The following is a 14,938-nucleotide window of genomic DNA, read 5'->3' as shown; positions in this document are numbered from 1 at the left end:
GCCCTTGGGAGGTCATTGTGTCATGGAGATGGGGTTTTTTCATGCTGTTCTCATGATAATGAATAAGTCTCACGAGATCTGACGATTTTATAAAAGGGCAGTTCCCCTGCACACACTTTCTTGCCTGCTGTCACAAAGATGTGTCTTGCTTCCCCTTCACCTTCTGCCATGATTGTGAGGCCTCCCCAGCCACGTGGAACTGTGACTCAATTAAACCCCTTTAATAAATAAATTGCCCAGTCTATTCTTTATTAGCAGTATGAGAACAGATTAATACAAAATGATATGCTATTTTTCATATTGTGGGAAACATTTCTACTTATACTTAACTGCAGTTTACTTAAAACATTGAAAAAAACCAAAGAAATGTCTATTATTTAAGAAACTTAACTATTTTAATTTGTTAAAAAATTTAAAAGCTCTAACAGAAATGCATGTTTTTTTATAAATTACTTTGAATAAACCAAAATGCAAAAAGGAGAAAATAATAAAAACCACCTATTTATCCACAATAGATGTGTATCCAAAACAAAATGTGTTTAAAATATAATTTCTTAAAACACACACACACATGCACACACATATTCTTCATGAAATACATTAGGGTTAAAAGAGAGAATAAATTGTCAATTTTTTTTTCTATTTCCTTAAACAACAATTTGATTTTTGCAAGTTTCATATTTTATTATCTTAAAACCAAAGAATTAAAGTATTTAAGTATTTAATTTCTGGCATTAAATTTAAGAATGTATAATATATAAAGTTTGTTGATAATCTTTACTAAATGAATGAAGAATGGAATATTCTAACATGGAAGGTAACCCAGAGTAGCAATTGAAAAAATTGGTTTGTAATAAGACATTTTTATTATAATAGAATACTTTAAAATGAAATACTTACAGAAAGATAAATTACCTTGGTTACTTGCAAATATGCACCAAATTAGTATCTGGTGAATAAGGAAGGTCAATTTGTCATGTCTATAGGCATACGTGTGGAGATAAATTGTAAGAGAACATAAATACACAAATCACTGCAGCATTCTATCAAACACTTATATTGCAACCTACAATAAGCATTCATGTTCATATATATTCATAGACCTACAAGCAAATTACAGATAATGTTGTTTCCATGAAACCTAATGCTTTGCAATTAGAAATGAAACATATATTAAAATCATTAGATAGGACTCTAAAATTACATAATCTTGATTTTAAATAGACTAAATATTTAGTACATCAATGAAAAATACTCAAGATTAAATATAAATCAGATTTTGATCCTTTTTATGTTGATTTGTAGTTTATCTGCATGTTGTTATTGCCATTAACATGTTATTGCTATATTGCCATTATTATATTTATTTTTCCTACAACTATTTTAATCATTGATTTTCCCTTCTATTAGAAAAGGTTATACTTAAAAGTAAAATATCAGTTCCTTACCTTAAGTGAGATAAATAATCCAAGAAAACAGATTTAATAACCTACAGCTTCAGGTTTTTGTATACCTAGAATTATCTCATTTGATATGAGAAATGGGAAGCATATTATATGATTTTCAAATCTTTCCAAATATATTGTCTACATTAAAAAATAATAATTTAAACTGTTTTGTGGGATAGAGAGGGCTGTACCTGGGATGACATATTATAGCATAAGTGAGCCTCTCAAACCTCAATATTTATCTGATGTCAAATGTAGCAGGTTCAATGTATCATACATTTGTGTGATTGAATAAATTGCTTAAAGCAAATTTCTCATTAAGATGATAAACACGGCTATGAACAGAAATCAGGGTCTATGGTAATCAGATCTACTAAACCAATTAACTGTAACTCTGTCACAAAGATTCTTTGAGACAGGAATGATAAAATAAAGCATAAGTGGCACATTTCAAACAATTTGGCTTTTCATGTCCTATGTGGTAAACACCAAATGGACAGGGCCAATTAAATGTTCTCATTTTTAAGAGTCTATTCTGGGAATATACATAGCAGAAATGGATTGTTAGGCCAATTCCCTTTTAGAAAGAATTATAAAATTATCCCCAAAAAACTGATTGTTACCATAAAATAAAATAAGATAAATTTTATTCTGGTTAAATCACAACTGAGCAGAAAATAAAAGTCAAGTCTGGGTCTCACTGAAATGATCACGGATCACGCTAAGAGTACAGCATGAGGGTACAACAGCACCCTTCCCATAATACCGACTTAGTCCAAACAATAATTTTATTAGCCAGAAATGATCTGATCTGAATTGATTCTGATTCTGATCATTTCAAATCAGATCAAATGATTCTGATCCAGGATTGAAATGCTCTCAGTAGGTCATGTTAAGATTACAGCGGGAGTGTACAACATTCTTCCCATGTTGTCCTATGTTGGTATTAGGACAACAGAGTACAAACAAGGATTTTATTACCAGAGTACCAGAGACAATGATCAACTTCACAGATGAAAAACTCATCTGCCTACACAGTCCTCATTTTTATAGTAAAGAATAATACTTACTTCACATAATTTTCTTTGAAGTTTAATATGATAAATTCATTTACTTAACGAAATACTAACAAAATTGTCTTTGTTTCTTTTAAATAAAGAGGCATGTTAGACTGATGCATTTCTGGAGCAGACTTTTTAAAAAGCATAGAATTTGCCATAAGTTAAATGAAAATGTCCAACATCTTCTCTCTTTCTGGAATGAATTGAATTAGTCCAATGACAAATTCCCTAGTCTCTTAGGTCACAAAACCATCACTAATATTTGGTAACGTTCCAGGCTTCTTATTTTTTGTTTGGAAGTTTTCTTACTAGGGGCTAATGGGATCTAAAGAGAATGGTGGATGGCTAGTATGCAACATATACTAAGCATATCTAATTAATTTTAAAAGGAATCAGGAAATATTATAGAATTCATTAGATATTCTAGAATTTCTAAAAGCAGACAGGCACAGACATCTTTGTAAGCTTTTCCAGTATTTAATCAATCTCATTTTATAAAATAATTCTGGGTAATCTTAATATACTTTGCACAATTTAAGTGGCTGCTTTTTTTTTTTTTTTTTTTTGAGACCAAGTCTCACTCTGTCACCCAGGCAGGAGTGCAGTGGCACGACCTTGGCTCACTGCAACTTCTGCCTCCCGAGTTCAAGTGATTCTCCTGCCTCAGCCTCCTGAGTAGCTGGGATTACAGGCATGTGCTGCCATGCCCGGCTAATTTTTGTATTTTTAGTAGAAATGGGGTTTCACCATGTTGGCCAAGTGGGTCTCCAGTTCCTGACCTCAGGTGACCCGGCCACCTCGGCCTCCCAAAGTGCTGAGATTACAGATGTGAGCCACCATACCCGGCCTAAGTGCCTATTTTATAGCTTTAACTTTTGCAAAGATTGGAAAGGATCCTAATTTTATAACCCATAAATACTCTTTGACATGCATGAAGACTGTGTTTGACTTTCTTCTCAGGCTTTTTTTTGGTAACAGATTTTAAAACTCCCAATTAAATAATTCACATTTTCCTAATCCATCAATTATTTTTAAATCTATTTCTAAATTTCTTCTATCATTTTAAAACAGAGAAAACCAAACCAAACTTGATAATCTACCAATAAACAATGCTTGGGGAAAATTATTTTTCCATTTTTGTATTTATTTTTCTTTCTTTTCTAAGATTAACTCAGTAAGTTTTGTTTTGCTTTTTGATATTGTTATGATTCTCATAGACTTTGTCTACTGCTCTATTGCCAAACTACTCATAACCCCCTATTACTGTGAAACTTGGTGAAATTCCTCTGGGATTTTGAGACACCAAAGCAGTAAATAAATGTGCATGCCTATTCGTTAAGAACTCCTTTATACATATATGGATTTTTAAAATGTATTTTAATAAAAATAAATACAGAATAAAAAATTAACCCTTAGTCCCAAACATATTTCTTATAGGGCTATTTAGTGCAATAAAATAATCATGTCATTTTCAATTCATTTACTCACAAACTATTCCTTTTTGTGAGGATTTTGTTGACAGCACAGTAGAATCAGTACTATACTGGGAAGAGGTTCACAGAGGCCCAGCAGGCACTTTTCACTTTTTCCATTAAACATTCCATATGCATCCATCAAGTCATTACAGTATTCCACATATCTGTCAACCTTTGCCAGGCTATCACACACAAGCATGCACCCTAAGACGATTCTAATGAAATATTCATAAACATTTTCAAGTTACAAATTCTTCTCATTCAAGATAAGATTTAATGGCAACATTTTCCCGGAGAAGTTAATGAGAACTCTTTGCTCATAATAAACGAGCTGCGATGCACAATTGCCCTATGGTTTCACCAGCACTCTGCTTGGGAACACATTCAACACCAATTCATATTCAGCATTGTTTTGTTTAGGTGCCTGAGGCTATGTCTTCTTGGCTGTCAGCAATCTGATAAAAATATAAAAATTCAGCCAATTTGGATGAAGAGTGATTTAATCGTAATGACCATATCCAACCCACTAGCTGATTTTTACCATACTCTGCAGGGAGAATATCAAGTGATATTTTTCACCCCTTAAGTCAAGTTGGGCTTTGGACAGCTAAATTGGTGAGTCTGAATCCTCTGATTAGTATGCTTGATTGACTAAGGGCAGAAGTGGACTGAAACACTCTCCACATAAATGAGAAATCTTGTCCAAATGGAAAGCATGTATTGTAACCACTCAATCAGCTCCCATGGGGGAAGTGAATAAGCTCAATTAATGCTAAAATGGTTAGAGGCATTTTCAGGCAGTTGTTGGGAATCCTGGTTGCTTTCTCCCCCCACTTATTTATTTTGAAAATTTTTATTTTAAGGATTTTAATAGAAATTGAAAATATAGTATGATAAATTCTCACATATTTATTACCTGACTTCACAGGTTATTAATTTTCTCACATTTCCTTCATCTTTCTCTGTGTATCTTTCTCATTCTGAACCACGTGAAAGTAATATGAAAACATATTTATTTGGTAGTAAAGAACCATGATGGAAGGCACAATGGTGCTAATACTCAGAGAAGCTATCTTAAAGATTTATTCATAAACACAAATAAATTAACAAACCATGAGGGTCATAAAGAGTCCTAGGTATGGAATAACAGCCCTAGCTCTCTGCAAAATAAATGTATAACATTGGTTAAGACATTCAAACTCTCTGAGAAGTAGTTACTTACCATACAGCAGTGACCATCCTACTTACACAGGAATTTTTATAAGGATAAGGAGTGCTTACCTGAGATTATGTATCTGAAAGGAAACTAGCATTATACAGACAAAGTCGTGGCTCTGCATAGGTCATTTTGGTCAAGGAATGATCCTATACATAACAGCAGTCCCGTAAGATTATAACAGAGCTGATATTTTCCTATCAGCGAGTGACATCAGAGTGTCCTAACGTAGTGCAACACATTACTTACATGTTTGTGGTGATGCTACTGTCAACAAACTTACTGCCCTGCCAATTGTATAAAATATACTCAGTATAAAAGTATAGCACATACAATTATGTACATACTTGATAATAATAATAAACAACTATACTAGTGCTTTGTGTATTTACTATACTATACATATTTTTGCTATTTTAGTGTGTACTTCTATTTATATATAAATAAAATTTGAACAGGTGTTTTGGCTCACACCTGTAATCTCAGCATTTTGGGAGTCTGAGGAGGGTGAATCACTTGAGGCTAGGATTTCAAGACCAGCCCAGTTAACATGGTGAAATTCTGTCTCTGTTGAAAATACAAAAAAATAGGCATGGTGGCACACATCTGTATTCCTAGCTACTTGGGAGGCTGAGGCAAGAGAATTGCTTGAACCTGCGAGGCAGAGGTTGTAGTGAGCTAAAATCATGCCACAGCATTTCAGCCTGGGTGACAGAGGGAGACTCTATCTTAAAACAACAACAACAACAACAAAAAACATTAAAATAGTTAACTGTAAAACAAACAACCTCGGGTCAGATCTTTCAGGAGGCATTTTAGAAGAAGGTATTGTTATCATCGGACATGACAGCTCCATGCATGTTATTGTCTCTGAAAAACTTCCAGTGGGACAAGACATGGAGGTGGAAGACAGTGATACTGATGATCCTGACCCTTTGTAGACCTTGGCTAATGTGTCTGTGTTTCTTAGTTTTTAACCAAAAAGTTTAAAAAATTTTAAAAAAAATAAATTATTAAAAATAGAAAAGTGCTTCTATAGAACAAGGATACAAACAAAAATATTTTTGTCAGGTGTGCAATGTGTTTTAAGCTAAGTGTTCATTACAAGAGTTGAAAAGTTTAAAAAGGTAAAAAGTTTATAAAGTAAAAAAGCTATAGTAATCTAAGCTTAATTTATTATTAAAAAAGGAAAAGCTCTACTTTTTCTTTTTGATATGTGCCCTCTATAGGTATAACAGTTTTTCTCTTTTATATCATATTTTTATGTACTTTTTCTGTTTAGAGATGTTTAGATACACAAATACTTACTACTATATTATAATTGCCTGCTGTATTCAGTACAGCAATATCTGTATTCTGGGAGCAACAGGCTATACTATATAGACTAGATATGTAGTAGGCTACACCATCTAAGTTTGTGTAAGTACACTCCATGATACTGGCACAAAAAAGAAATCATCTAATGAGGCATTTCTCAGAATGTATCCCCTTTGTTAAGTGATTCATGCCTGTATTATTCAAGTAACTATGTTTTAAAACATCTTCAGTGAAAGTAGGAACTGTTTCTTACCATGGTTACAAAACAATAACAATATAATAAATGTTTATTGAACAGTTACTAAAGGCTAGGTGATATGAAGACAACACTATCATTATACTGGTTTTACAAGGGCGAAATGAAGCCTTAGAACGTTTAAAAAGTTTGACTACTGACTTATAGCTATTAAATAGTAGAGCTGGGACTCAAATCCCATATAACTGTTCAGATTCTCTACCCATGGGATGTGAGGTTGGAAATCATTTTAAGTGTAAACAAATGTACACATGGAGACGTCTCGTGTACACATGATGCAAATGTACACATGAAGACCACTTATGTCAGAACTGTAAAGAATGTCTCTAGTTACCTCTTTTTGCCCCTACTCCCGTCACCCCAGATATTATATTCTCACCCACTTTCCAATGTGAAGGATACTAAATCGGTATTATCCTGATATAAACTGTCCTTTTAAAAGGAAAAACTTAAGACGAAGTAAATTTAACAGAGTTTATTTGAGCATAAATTGATTTTTGAGTCATGCATTATTCAAAACTGAAGAAGGTTTGGGGAGCTCTGAGTTAGCAATGTGAACAGAGAGTTTTTATAAAGCTGAATGCAGAGGTAAAAAAAAATAAATGACTTAATTGGCTACAACTAAGCATTTGCCTTATTAGGGTATGATCCTTATTTTTAATGTGGATTGGATCTACATGTTTTATAATCAATTAGAGCACACAATTTATAAAGCCACCCAAAACAAAGGAAAAAATCCTACACATTTAGTAAGTCATAGTAATAATTTTTTAAAACCACAAGGAAAATACCTTTATATATGTTTTGCCAATAACTTTCTGTAGAAATCACAGAAAATTTCTTTTTTAGGAAAGATTTGAAATAGCTACAATAATGCTTGCCTGACTGTTATATTAATAGTATGATTGGAAGAAGGACCAATTGCATTTTAATTGACCAAATAGTACACCTTTTTATTTTACTAGTTTTACTCTAAAGCTAAGAAAGCTTTGAACTTTTAAAATGTATAAAACCAATTATAAGGTTTTATAATAGCCAAAATGTAAGAGAAAGCAAAGTATCAAAATTGTCCATTTTAACAGAATAGGAATACGATATTGGATTATATCACAGGTGTTTTAATATCCATAATACCATCACCAGGTTGTACTATTATCTAATTATAGATATGCTATTATTATAAACAAAGAAGTTATATTAAAACCATCATTAATGTGGGTATTGGAAAAATGTCAGGCAAGCATGCCTTGTTGGAACTATAAGAGTTATTTCTGAATTTCATTCAATGACTCATGTTTATATATGATGAAATTTACCCTACAACTTCCTGAAAATTATCTTTGTATAAGAATTATAAAAGAAGTTTAATAGAAGTATGTTATCTACTTATGAAGCACAAGCACACTAGCTCTTCACTGAATGGTAGGGAACAGTCATTTTAACAAGCTAACAAGGTAATGAGATTTAGAATGAAACAAGAGGGAAATTAGAACTAAATCTTGAAGAACAAATATAAATTTATCTGAAGGATTTTCTGGTAGTTCTTCCTTAATTATGAATATCAGGCAAAATTTAAGTCTTCTATTATACTATGTATATTTCTAGGTTATATAATCTAACTTTCCTAATTTTTCAATAAAAATTGATCTAAAATGAAAAATTATTACAATATTGATTAAAATTTTGTGTTGTATGTTTAGATTTAAATATTAGATTATTAAAATATTTAAATAAGATATTAGTTATAATATTCAAGTAATTATGTATTTATTAATTTAAGAAAATTCATAAGAAATTTAAAATAAATGAGATTACTGGGTATATTCCAAAATGCAATATGAGAGAAAATATACAAAATAAAATTAGATAGACTTAATGAAATTTTAAAATGCAACTCTAGTAAATAAGAATTAACTTTTTAACCTGCAATATAAAGGCTTTTATTTTCAACTGCTCAATATTAAAACTACAAAAGCTTTATTCTTAACTATAATATATGAGCTATAAACCTGTCCCAATAGTGTTTGCATAAATACAGCAAATATATATTTTCAGTTAAAAAGCAATTTAATGAATATTTATGAGGATAAATTAATATATATTAGCTGTTGCCTATTAAAATATTTTATTGAGTGTATACTGTCTTCAAAGTTCAATTGAAAATATTTTCTGTTTGTATAGATTTAAGTTTTTATAGCTTATTAAAGCTTAATTTGTTATAAAAATAAGACATTAATTGATTTCAAAACCACATACATTGTGCAGATATAATCTTAATTACATAAGTTTTAGGGAGAAATACTTTTTTCCCAAACAGATATTAAATTCTCAGTAATGTTTCCTTCCAAAAGTAATTTAATTCTGCCTCCACATATTTTATAGTGACAGATCAGTAAAATTCAAACTGCTACCTAATACTCCTTAGCAAGGTGTTCTTAAGCAAGATAGTAATAATTAAGTTATATTTATCAAGAGACAGTCAGACAAAAAGAGAGAAAATGAGCGAGAACTTAGGGCCATATATATAGTGACTAGTAATTGAACCTCAAGTTAATTCTTTTAAAACTCTATTGGCATAGAACTAAGGGTTTATTTATTTGCTTGTTTCTTAAGCACCCATCTTACCTATGAAATATCAATACAGAAGTGAAAGTAACTATGCTAAATCACAAAGTCAGTTTTAGGATATTCTAAACTGAAATACATAAGAAAATAATGAGCTAAAATTTCAACATCATAATCATTCCTGAAATAAATGTAAACCTTGAAGTTCTGAGTTTTAACTTAAAACAAACAGACCAGGGGTTCTACCATTTAGCAAATGACAAAACTTAAATTTTGAGTCCATAGAATAGTAACCACTCAGAAAATATATTCCAAGGAGAAAATATAGTTCTTGATAAAACCTTTCCATATGATTAAATTAAAAGTCAGCTGACTTATGGGGAATGTTTAGTATGTGCCAGGCATTGTGTTGAGTACTTACATGTATTATATTATTTCAATTACTTTTTACAACTTTATGATATAGGGCAATTACAAGATATACACAATTTTGTGATATGGTTTTTGGGAACCATACAAGATATCTCAACTTTGGAAAAGAAATTAAAATTTGTATTAGAATACAATTATTCTATAAATGTCATATAGTTCTAATTTTTAAAAAATATTGTTTTCCTAATATTACATAATTCCATCACCTTAATAAAAAGTATACGCATAAAAGTAAACACTGAAGGATATAAAAATCTAAAGCACTTACTACCTTGTTTTGACATTATTTATATTTCTCCTTAATTTAAAGTCAAGTTATATTTGTTTTTAACATTAATTTCTTCATTTATTTATATCTGTCTTATTCCACAAAAACAATTGGAAGACTTCAATTTTTTTGTTTAACTCAAAGATCAAATTATGCTACATGGCACCAACATAATCCTTAGTGCTGAATAACACTAAGGTGCCATCTTGAGAGACTAATACTTTTCTGTAATGGATTTATTAAATAAGTATATTATTATCTTCAGTTTAGTTTTGCATGTTTGAGTGAGCTGTCACATTTCTCCATCATTAAATTCATGCCCTTTCTCTTTAGAACCTCATACAGATATTAAGGGCTTCATACAAATTATAATATTTAATATTTACTAATAATTTATCATGCATGGATTTTCATATTTAATCTTCACACAACCCTATGGATTGAGAGTATTTTTATCATCAATGCAGAGATTTTGAAAACCAAAAACTAAAAAATAAGAAAAAACTTGTGTGACTTCAGTGGAGTTCAGTAATATTCTATGTTCACATAACTATGAAGTAGAAGAGCTTGAACTTGAGTTCGTTTCTCCCATTCTTGCATCCTGCAATGCTGTGTTTCACTATTTAAAATGAGTTACAAGTTAAGCAGATAGCAATACAGAAGATCGGAAGGGCTGTGAAGCCATCAACAGGAGGAAAAATGGACATTTTTAACCAGACACAGAGGAAGAGGGAAAAGCTAAAATGTGAAAGGAGAGGTCAGTATTAGCACAAAAAAACATAGCAGACATCTATATTGATAAGTCCAAGTAATTGCCAAAAAGTTTAGATCAAAATATATCTAAAGCTTACTGTTTCAAATTTTAGAGTGCTATATAATACATATAAAAATATTTCTGAAACATGGATAGTTTTAGGGGGCAAACTATATAGAAGGAATTAGCTGCTATTTCTTTCCCTTCCTCCCTTCTTTTCTTCATCTCTCCATCACTGTTTTCTCTCACTCTTCCTTGCTATCTAACTTTGCTTAATTTATGTTATAACATTTAATTAGGAAAAACAAGATGCTAAGCACCTTTATTTAATATTGTTAACTTTGTATAAAAACATAGGGATTATGAATGCCAACTATATTACAATAAGAAATATGCAGAAATCAACCCTTCTGATACATGATGTCATTTGCTATGATGTCACAATTTTCAAATGGTCCAAAAGTATAATTAAATTATATTTTCATGTAGGCAAAACACATGCACGACTTCTAAATTATGCAGTCAATTCTTGACAGTCTTTGAAGATTTGTAGACATCCTTTTATTTGGTTTTAAGCCACGAAAAACACTTTAAAAACAGGAAAAGAAGTTGAAACATTCAATTATTCTTGAGCTAAATTTACTTTTTAAAAGTTTGATTGCTGAATTGCAGAATAATGACACAGTCTAAAGTCTTTATATTATAACTCATGTTTGAACCTGTATCTCAACAAAAAATACCTTTTGTAGATATAGTAATATTTGGTTTAAATCATTTAAAAAATAACTTACTTCAGGCATTGGAAAATAGAAAGTAGTCTGATTAGAAAACAACAGCAGATTTAGCTTTCAAATACATTAAAATATTATTTTCCAATTTTGTATTCTAGCACTGACCATGCTTTCCATGACAAATGGAGCAGATCTGGAGTCTTAGAATCATAAAAGATGGAGGCATTATTTTTTGTAATTACTTCTGAGAATTAGGTAAGAAGTGCCTCATTAAAGTATTCAGTGAACAAGCATATTCTTTTAAAGTACCGAGATAGTGTTTTCTTTTAATTTTTTCAGAAAATATCTTCAAAAATTGTCTTAATAAAAAAGAGGCAAGTGTGACTTCCTATAGAGATCATATGTAAAAACATCATTCATGACATTGAATTAGAGATTTGCTTTCATCTAAAATATTCATAGAATGTCACTTAACGAGATTTCTTCAGTTCATTCATATCAAGGAAAATTATGATGTATCAAAAGCTTTAATTGGAAAGTTGTCTTTCTCTTCTTTCCTATATTTTTGGCCCCACTGCCACATTATGTTAGGCTATATCAGTGCTCATACATACAGCTCACACACACACACACACACACACACACACACACATACACACACACACACAATGTGAGTGTTTTACCTGTAAAAATATTGATTTTCTTTTTTTGTACCTATTGTATTAGGCACCACATATCTTTAATGCTAACTAATTAAATGCCTCTACAGATTTTATTTTTGGGAAAGAAAAATATAGAGTTCCACCAACTTCTACCACAAGAAAAGTAGAGTAAATGTTGGTTTCTAATAATCAGAATAAATAAAACAATATTCTTTTGACTGCAATTATCATTTGGATTGAACAAATGTTTTTAAGGGAAACAAAAAGGAGAGTAGAATAAATGAAACTTTTAGTTCAGCAAATATCACAAGTATGCAAATGCTTCATGTAAGATAAGCTATCAAAATGTAGTATATCTCAGCATTAACTTTAGCTGCCTAAACTTGAAGATTTCTTATTGATCTTCCCATTGTCCATTCATTGACTATTGACTATAAATCACCTATATATATATATAAATATTTTCTCACTAACCCTCTAACTCAATATTTTAAATTTAATTATTTTCTGGATTAAGTTGTGTTTGAAATTCAGAGTATTGTCTGCTTTTGTTTAAATAATGCTACTCCTCCCTAATTTGCAAGAAGCAATTTACTTGAAAGCACAAAATATAACATCTCTCATTTCCTATCTCTCATTTTCCTCCAGGCTCTTTCCAAAGGCTTGTCTGTCTAAGCATGCTTTATGGACTTCAGCAGTGCTGAAGTTATATACTGGCCCAATAAGGGACAACAATATGTAGATGTCAAGTCACATATCTAAAAGCCATTTGCTGATATTACTTTCTATTTATATTAAAATATAAATCTTATCTGATGAATACATAGAAAATGTTTCATTTGTAGGAAACTACGAAATCATTTGGATTTCTGGACCTTTAAAATTGTCATTATAAGCATAAAAAATATATAAGAATAATGAAAAAGCTAGCTAATATTGACTAATATCTTAGTATATTACACAAAGTGCTAGGTAGTGATATATATTACTCCATTTACAAAAAATAGAGTTTTTGGATTTTTTGTGTCATTTATGCACAAATGGCATAATTAATCAAGATATATATTCATCTGTAATTTTACTGCACACAAAATTGACTTGTACAGGAAAGGGAGCTGATACGTACTGTGGATTTAGACAATAGCCCAACCCTCATGTTTCAGAGGGATTTACTTGATTTCTAGTTGTCTTCTAGTACACAGTAACTTTTTGTTATTATGGCTTCTGGTAGAAACGATCCTAAGTAGAAAGTCAAATGTTTTTATTATATTTTACAAAATTAATTTCCATACTAGAGTGATAGTCTGCAGTTTGGGAATTTGTGAAGGTCTCCATATCTGTTTTACTATGTGTCAGGTTGTCAGAGAGAAACTTGAGTACATTGTGACAAATTCACGTTTTGTCTGAAAGTTTAAATGTTTAAAGCACTCTCTCATAAAATAAACTGTTATAAATACATAGCTAAAATGAACCTAAAGCCTTTCCTCCAAGGCTTCAGCCTAAGGAAACTAGCACACAACTATACCTGGGGAACTTGGTTGACTCTTTTTCTGCAGCAAGATATGGATTTCACAGCACATATCTGAAAGCTGTTTGCAGTTCATAGTTCCTACCCTGTAATGTTGGGATTTTCTCATCAATCTCTTCCTAGAGATTAAATTACATACATTCTTAGTATTTATGATCAAACTAATGAGATCTCCTCCTTCAGGACTGCAGATTATTTTTCTCCTCATTTCAAGAGATAATGTAATAATTTAATATCATAATTATGCTTCCCCTTTTCCCTCCCTAGCTCAGATGTAGAGATTCCCTCCCAAAATCATTTTTAAACTCTGATTTAGTAACTACTGCACAGCCAAAATAAAATGAACTTCTCTTTACTCATTCAGCTGCATGTTCCCAGACCAAATGCTCATTTAGAATCATGACTAGCTGTTATGATTCATAAAGAAGTCTGTTGGTCTTCTGCCTTTTTCAACCCAACTGAATTACATTTTACCTCATTTCTGAATTTTAGCTCCAGAATATATTTGATGGATAGTTGAAGCAAATTTGGCTGTAGTCATGCTGTATAACTATGTTTAATACATGCTTCCTTTTTCTTACCAATGGAATGTATATTAACAGATACGGCAGCAATGAGTTCCCCCAAATCTCTGGGACAACCTACAGAAAACAGAAGGGATGGCTAGAATGGAAATTAAAAGGTTGAAGAGAGGATATCCTGTCTCCTCTTTCTAGAAGACAATGCCAAGTTTGTGGCAAGTCTCTGTCTCAAGGGGCGTTCTACACAGAAATTCTTGTTAAATTTATTTAATAGGCCTAGAAGGGAAATTATCAGGGAAAATGATATCAGGATCTTTATAATTGTGCTCTATTCCAGATAAACCACTAACCCACTACTTTGTAGATATGGTCAAAGGGTTTTGTAATGTAAATATTATCTGTAGCAAATACGAAGAAACTTGCTTTATTTTAATCCATTATACACTGGTGAAGGTTTTGAGTATTTGACCTGTGAGCACAGTTAGAATTTTTTTTTCTTTTTTCTTTTTTTTTTTTTTTTTTTTAATGGAGTTTCAGTCTGTCACCCAGGCTGGAGTTCAGTGGCAAAATTTTGGCTCACTACAACCTCCATCTCCTGAGTTCAAGCGATGCTCGTGCCTCAATCTCCTGAGTAGCTGGCATTATAGGTGCATGCCACCACACCCAGCTAATTTGTGCATTTTGGGTAGAGACAAGGTTTTGCC

General features: G+C 31.4%; 1 protein-coding gene and 1 long non-coding RNA gene across 4 annotated transcripts in view; one reads left to right on the top strand and one right to left on the bottom strand.

Moving 5' to 3' along the window:
* The window catches only part of NAALADL2 (N-acetylated alpha-linked acidic dipeptidase like 2), a 967,958-nt gene that overhangs the window by 533,096 nt on the left and 419,924 nt on the right, over positions 1–14,938 (bottom strand). The gene's annotated exons all lie outside the window — the stretch shown is intronic.
* Positions 3,319–14,938, top strand: part of LOC117083751 — a 35,619-nt gene continuing 23,999 nt past the window's right edge. The window contains exon 1 of the long non-coding RNA XR_004437200.1: positions 3,319–3,819. This is a non-coding gene — a long non-coding RNA (uncharacterized LOC117083751). The remainder of the gene's footprint in view (positions 3,820–14,938) is intronic.

The sequence above is a fragment of the Trachypithecus francoisi genome, unplaced genomic scaffold (genome assembly GCF_009764315.1).
Source record: "Trachypithecus francoisi isolate TF-2019V2 unplaced genomic scaffold, Tfra_2.0 Lachesis_group0, whole genome shotgun sequence".
Lineage (NCBI taxonomy): Eukaryota > Metazoa > Chordata > Mammalia > Primates > Cercopithecidae > Trachypithecus > Trachypithecus francoisi.
The sequence above is the reverse complement of the archived record's forward strand: the minus strand, read 5'-3'. Positions and strand labels throughout refer to the sequence as shown.